The 7,841-nt window shown below is 37.9% G+C and overlaps 1 protein-coding gene across 1 annotated transcript in view; it reads left to right on the top strand.

Moving 5' to 3' along the window:
• Window positions 1-7,077: 7,077 nt before the first annotated feature.
• LOC145691932 (C-type lectin domain family 12 member B-like) overlaps window positions 7,078-7,841 on the top strand; it is a 99,500-nt gene continuing 98,736 nt past the window's right edge. The window contains exon 1 of the mRNA XM_081767237.1: window positions 7,078-7,277. The gene's annotated coding sequence lies outside the window, so the exon portion shown is untranslated. The remainder of the gene's footprint in view (window positions 7,278-7,841) is intronic.

Genomic DNA, 7,841 nt, shown 5'->3' with positions numbered 1-7,841 from the left:
TGTCAAAATTTCATGTGTATGAGAGAATTTTTTCTTTCCCTCTTTAAATGGAAGCCAGCGACTTCAGAATTTCACTGTACCTTGCCAACACACCAAAGATTTGTTTAGGTGACTTGAACCCATATAACAGCAGTGGTGCTAGATACAAGAAATTTTGAAATTCGGTTAGGGAATTTTTTGTAAATTTTCACCCCTACATTTCCCTCAATAATTTCCCACCCGTTGGCAACAATGCAATGCAACTTACACCGAAAAATAGCCACTTCTGTTTTCTAAAAACCAAGGGCTTAACCATATCAATCGAATGAATAGTTTTTGGGCAATAAGTCACTAACTGGAAATGTAGGAAAACGCCAAAAATGACCTGGGGCCGAAAGGAATAATCACACAATTTTGCTCGTATAGGTACAAAGAAACAAACGATTCGTAAGTTACGAGGGCTTCGACTCAAGTTCTGTTGATTATTTCAATTATCTGCATCATAAATTAATAAATAATAGTTGCCTGAAAAAAAACAGACATTTGAAAAAAACATGAAAAAGAACGATGTTTCTTATTGAAAAAAAACTTCACAGAAAAAAAACGTTTTTTTACAACACTACACATTGAGTAGAGTTGCACGGTTTCCGAAAATAAAAAGTCTCACGTATTTACGTCAGCATATCAAAACTATGCTGACCAACAGGGAACACATCATGAAAACTATTGTTGGCAACTAAATACTGTTTGCAACAGTTCATTCTAGCACAAGAGCTATCAGTCCACGAACAAACGGCCCTTTGTCAGACCAAGCTTATTGGTCTGACGAAATTAAAAGCATCACGTAATTGGTTCAAACATTTACGAAACGGTCTTGATTGTCATCCAGAAGAATATGTGTTTTTACATCTAGAAAGAAGTATCTCGAAACAGAAGACACTGTCGATCAGGGCATTGAATTTTACCTCGAGTTTGTGGATACCATTTATCAAAATTTGGTCCAAATCAGATTTTGAATACCGACCAATCCGGGTTTAATTATACTTTACTATCGAACAGCACATTATCACACAGAGATAGCAAAAATAGCAGCATTAGGCGCAGTTAAATACTCCCACGAATTCGTACACTATACAGCCTGTTCTGTCTACGGAGGGGCAGGTGTTATCTCTAATGTTTATTTCCTTGCAAGAAGTAGGAGGCCAGTTTCCTCCCACCATACTTACATTCGATGCTCGCAACCCGGGAAGTTGGTGATTTCTTTCATGCAGCAGTGGAACAAGGAACCAGTTGGCGATTTCTTCCGTAATGTTCTCAAATCTAACATAGAGAAGTCTCCATCAAAGAAGGCCGTTCTTATTGCCAATGTCTGCAGTGCTCAAACGTCAGACACTCTACCAAGATGTTAGCGTTAGGTTAAATTAAAAGTCCTTCCACCAAGTTCCACTGCTTTCCATGCGTGTGTTTTACTTCCACCACCAGGGGAAAAAAAATTCAGATATACTTCACTGAACATGCCTTCCTCACAGGAAACGGAGAATTGCTTCACGGGAGTGAAAATGCCTTGAAAATCCATAGCCTCATTTTGAACCAATTTCAGTCGACACTTTATCGCTCCTTATTTATGTACGCTTGGTACAAAGCGGTATCAAGGACATTAATTTTTCTTTCGACAATCCCATTCATAACTCCATGCTAAAAGAATCCTGCATTGCATGTTCTTATGTATTTTGTCCTAATAGCCAGTGTTACACCTGTTTCTTTTACCTCTACCATTGTCATTAGTCATTCTACACTCTTTCCCTCATCCTCTTATATGCGTGTTACCAACAGCAGTGCATACCTAGGGGCTATAACTGTAAACGACATAATATGATCGTATTATTCCAGAAAGACAGTTGTCAAAGCATAACACATACTATCTTCCAAAACGCGCACCTTTTCACCCCCTTTGCAATGTTTCAGTTCCATAGCAGTGTTCTGCATTTTGTCTGCAGTTAAGTGATAGTTTGCGTTTGGCTACACAGTACTCCAGATATAAGGCGCACAAGAAAATTTTTGAATGAAATATATTGGATCTTTTGATCGAAAAATCAAAATGTGGCAACGCAACATCGGATGTTGTGTGTTCGTTGTATATTTTATACGATGAGCGTACACTTTCGCTTTCTTAATGTGCATATAGACTGCACCAGTCATTCGAGACTAAATAGTACGCATAGCAGTTCAATAAGGGATTTTTTTATTTAACGAACAATAGAACATAGTTAGGTTACTCAATTGTACGGGCAATTCAGGCAATCAGGATTTTCAGTGTTTGTCTTAATATTAACAAATATACACACATAGACATACACAATAAGCTTCCGTCAAATCGTTACTTTGGCTATAGCTTGGCAACTACCTCCGCACTCCCAAAGTGTGTACAGATGGGAGTAACGTAATCAAATTTGACAAAGTTAAAATCATTTATTTTATTTTCCAATATTAAGATTTTTTCATGAGTATCCAAAATGTACTGTAAATAGAAGAAAACTCTTCAAATTAGAATATGAAGGGCAATGAAATCTGTGCATTAGCACTTACATGTGTATGTTCAAAGTCTACTTAATAAACTCTGCTTAAAATTAGGATCAGAAATTAAATTTCTGGGTTCTCCGCACCTATGGCCATATTAGCTTGTCCCATATGAGAGATGACGTCCCTCGGCAATTAAATTGCCCGGGAAATTGGGGAGGGGAAAGGAATGAGGGAGGAATGAAACACTCTGGGATCATTATGTTACGTACCATCCTAGCATTTGCATGGTTTGAATTAGGAAATCCCAAGAAAAACCTCACTGGAGATGATTGGCTTGAAAAAGCGGTTATATCTTTTCGATCGAGTGTCCCCACCAGGAATCGAAGCCGGGACAACTCTGCTTAAAATACATGGTCAAGGGAATCACAGGAAATATAAATTTATTTCTATTCCTAGAAGTTTCAGTTTCGTCCGCTAGATGTCAGCCGGTGAAGTGTGTTTTCTGCATACTAACGATTCAATGTTTAAGTTCTAAGATTCTAAAGTTATTGGCCTTTATAGTAGTAGTAGAAAAAAGTTATGAGTAGCTACCGTGCCTGTAAAGATGTTAATGAATTGACTCTATTAACGAACTCGGCCCGAAGCAATTGCGAAAATAAGTAATCGCTGCAAAAGTTATCATGTGGAGCAACAGATATACGTACTGGCATTACAATCTTATCCTAGTAGCAAAAACAATTTGGAAATCGCTTGCTGTAAGTTTGAATTGCAAGTCGACCAATCTTACATCAAGCTTGATTGGAAAACGCGCAAGCATGCCACAAGCTGGATTCCAGTAACGAAGTTACATGGGGCAACCTTGCATTTAGTGTTCCATTCAAGCTTGACGCAGACGTTTCACAAGCCAAGTCAAGTCAATAGCCAATGAACAGCCAGTGATGCTTTGCGAAGGGTCTAAAGCATCGCTTGCAAGTACAACAAAAGGCAGATTGTATGAGAGCATGTGTTACAAGTGCAAGCGTAGAGAGTCAAAACCCAAACACGCGCCAACTTGCCGAAATCTTTCTTGCTATTAGCGAACCTTCACTTGAGTAGCCTCAGTAAGTAAGAGTTTCAAGTGCAGTACCAGTTGAAAAACATTAAAAACAACAATACATGACATATATATTCTTTCCTTTTATTTTCACCTGCAATGTCTGTCGGTAGTCGGTAACGCTCTCGCCTTTGGTGCGAGCGATCCTAGATTTGGTCCCATTGGAGACACTCAGTCGGAGAGGTATTATAGTTTTTGCAGGGCAGCAATCCTAAATAAGAATTATTCTTGGTTCCCCTCACTCACACCAGTTAAATACCGGGATGGTATCTAACATACAAATTCCATAGTTCCCCAGATAGTGCAGTCTCCGAGGGACTCCATCCCGCATACGTGACGGGCTCAAGACCTTAGATGTCGGTAATGCCCAGAAATGTGAATAAATGAAATAAATTACTGTCGAACTTCAAAACATACGAGCAGGAGTAGAATGTCGAATTTCGGTGTAATATTTAAAGAAAAATTTAGGAAATATTGTGTGTTCATGTTCAAATCATTGTAGGGAGTAAATTACATGAGAAATAATTTTTTAAAAATCCGTCTCAAGTGGAGTTTTGAGAAACGTATTAGCAACACTATCACATTTCTGCTTATAAGGAAAGTACTTGGGCTCGAACGGATGAACACGCACAAAAAGGAGGGCATGTGTAATGTGACCACACCGGAAGCAAACAATCATGTCCGTTTTTCTGCAAGATGGTGTAAACGTCCGCAAGAGCAGGGCAAAGTAGAGCATATGCCGTAATTATGGGGCGTTATAAAGTCTGACTCCGGGCCATTTTTGCGGAAACGGTTTGGTGGATGGAAAAATCGGCGAACACGTATCTCATTAGTTTTAGAGGAACAATTTTGAATGAAAAAAGTTGTGTCCCAGGGTCCCCTGGAGGGTCCCAGATGGGGTCCAACCAAAATTTTTAAATGTTAAGGGGGAGTCAAGTAGTAGATCGTTGAAAAGGAATTGTGAAAAGAAACAAGCTTCAACAAGTCCCGATGCAAAATGGTGGTCACAGACTTTCATGACAACTGTGTTGACATTTTGACTGCCTACCAAGGGCGCCAATTTCACTGTAACTTTAGGGGGGGCCATCAGATGCAGAAGGCATATATGAGGATTTTAAGACAAATTAAATTCAAAGTATGCGAAGTATTGTATATTCATAAACACAATGTGGAGACCCACATGAGCTTTAGTGGGCGAGCCCCCCGAGATCGGCGCCCTTGCTGCCTACCATTTTGTACAGGGTAAGCGTAAAAACTCGGGATTTGCTACATCTTATTTGTTTTTACAATAATTTTCCAACGATATACTATTTGACCTCCTTACCATTTGAAAATTTTGGTTGGATCTTGCTTTGGACCCTCCAGGGGGTCCTGGAACACAACATTTTTTTATTCAAAATGTGTGCCCCTAAAAATAATGGGATACGTGTTTGCCGATTTTTGAAACCACCCAACCATTCTGTGCAAAAATAGCCCGGGTTCCGACTTTATAAATCCCTCTAGTTATGGCATGTGCTCTACTTTGCCCTGCTCTTGCGGACGTTTACACGATCTTGAAGAAAAACAGACATCACTGTTTGCTTCCAGGGTGCTCACATTACACATGCTCTTCTTTTTGTTCGTATTCATTCGTTTGAGTCCAAGTAATTTCCTTGTTAGAATAAAAGTTTAAGACTCCTGAAATTGCAGTTGGGAAAATGCAGTATTGCAATAGTGATGGAGGGGTATATAATTTTGTACTTTATCCTATTTCTCATTCCAAAGAACAGTTCTATATACATTATTCTCACAACTAAGCTCAAATCTTAATTTGGTATTGTTGAAACAAAAATCCTGTCTTCAAGCTACCCGTGTCTTCCTTATTGTACCTCGGGGATTTGCAGGAAAATAAACAATATAATGTGAACATTGCATTAATACTATGAACAGGAAAGTTTCAGCATATCTTTGTAGCATAGCAGTGAATGTCCTAATTTTTTATGTGCCACAAAATAACAACCGAATAAATAAAAAATAGTGTTTTTTTTTTTAAAAAAAGTTTTCAAAATATCCCTCTTACTTTCCTTCTGTGAGATATCTCCAAGCATAGTGCATACGAGAAGGAGGCATACTGTCCTCTTTGTTGGTCTAATGGCTAGCTCACGTGACTTTAGAGCAATGGGGTCACGCAGGGCCGGATTAATGGAGGGGCTTAGGAGGCCAGTAACCCCGGGTCTCCAAGTAGACAGGGGCCTCCACTCTGATCAAAATCCCAACTGGCTATCTAAAAATAATCACAAAGATACAATAATCATCAAAAAATAAAATATGAAAAAAAAATATGACACATATTCCCTTAACGTTCCTACTGTACTTTCACAGAAATGTATTAGAGGAAGTCAGCAGGGACCACAGATTTTTTTCTAGTCCTGAATCTCCAGATGGGTTAATCCCTGGGGTCACGGACTTTATTCTCTATAAGAGAACACTTGAACTTATCACAGTGTCTTGGATTACACCTTAGGTTCACGTATCATACAGCTTCGGTGCTGAAAGGAGACGCTGAAAGTCAACACACAAGCAAACTCACAAGCAACATAAGAAAACCTGCTCAACTGCGATTCAATCCAATTAGAACTTGAATTATATAAAAATCAATATTATCTTCCACTTCTCTCTCTCTCTCTCTCTCTCTCTTTCCCTTTTCTCTACAAGTGATAACAATCTGTATTTTTTTCTTACATTCATATAATATTTTGAAGTATAATACATTATGCCTTATTCTTATTTTGTTTATTTATTTGTATGTGTCTGTGCGCACGCTATAGAAGTTATAAATGAATAAAATTACGAAATGAATTTTATTGAGGAAGGTTTTTTTTTATTTGTTTGTTTGTTATTTCACTCCTGTTAAAAATATTCAAACTATGTTATAGAGAAAGAAAGGCCACTTAATTTCAATTTAAATAAGTTATACCTCGTATCTCTATTTTAATTAATTGCAGTTTTATGATTCTAAAGTCTATGATTTTACAAGAAATCTTAAGAGTGCGGTGGAAAGAGTTAAACGTATTTTTCTGCCAAACCGATTGCGATCAAAATTGCCAAAATTTGCATGAGCACTTATCTTGACATGTTAAATAGAATCCAAGAAGAATCTTTTTGGTCCCATCAGAACATTTGCTTAAAAGACAGTTCTTGCAATACTTCTTTATCTCGAACTCGGAATCGAGTCCAGTACAGTATATCCGTTGAACAAACGCACACAGTTCACCTAAATACTGGCAAACATAATAATGCTTAGCGTAATGTCAATATTTAACTTCGTGTGATGTACGAGCGCAGAGTATCTAAATTCCAGTGTAATCGCTGAGAAACATTTCCTCAAATTATAATTATGTGTTATTTGCTGAAAACGAAAACAAAAGGTAGGTCATTAGGTTAAGGGGCCGGTTGAAGTCTCTTAACATTATATTGGACTTTTACTCATGCTTGACATTAGCGCCTCTAGTGAGACATTTAAAAGAAATCAGTTATGCTTGGAAAACCAAAGTCGTTCAGCAGTGAGAGTGTGGTTTTGCAAGGGGTGATCCTTAGTTGTTCTGGTGCATATATTCACAGCTCATTCCACCCATCAGAAGACTAGTGAAAGCGCTGTTGACAGATGACAAACAACTACATGCTCAGACACATACAAAATATACTGGTAAGTATTGAACATTATTTCTCTTTCGTTATGCTGGTGGTGTTGATGAATACCAATAATTATTGTGAAAATTTGGAAAAAATACTCACATTTCAAAATTAATGTTTTCGGTATATGTTTTCTATGTAATTTTTCTTTCAAGGCACTCGTGTCTAATCGATTTCAAAACTATAATCAATTTACTTCTTAAAACTCTAAGGTATTGCTGGGGAACACGATAGCTCGGAGGTAGAGCACTTACCTGTGGTGCGTGGGGCCACTGTTTCGACTCCCGGCCAAATAAGTTTGTTATGTACTATATCGTGCTCGTGGTTTTTCTCGGGATACTCCCATTTTCTCCTACTTTCTCATTCCACCAATTCTTCCATCATAATTCATTTGCTTTAATCATCGCCTCCCTTAGCTTAAAAGGCATAATTGTGGGACGTTAAACTCAAAGATTCATTTCTAACGTACTGTTAAACTCTTCCATAAGGTTCTTAAGAGATAAAAAAAAAGCCAAGTAATTTAAGATTCGAATTGCATGTGTAATCAGTTTATCAAACTTGCGATCTTACACACAAA

Source organism: Thermobia domestica, chromosome 8 (assembly GCF_964235325.1).
Source record: "Thermobia domestica chromosome 8, izTheDome1.hap1.1, whole genome shotgun sequence".
NCBI lineage: Eukaryota > Metazoa > Arthropoda > Insecta > Zygentoma > Lepismatidae > Thermobia > Thermobia domestica.
Note: the sequence above shows the minus strand (reverse complement) of the source record. Positions and strands in the feature narration are given on the sequence as shown.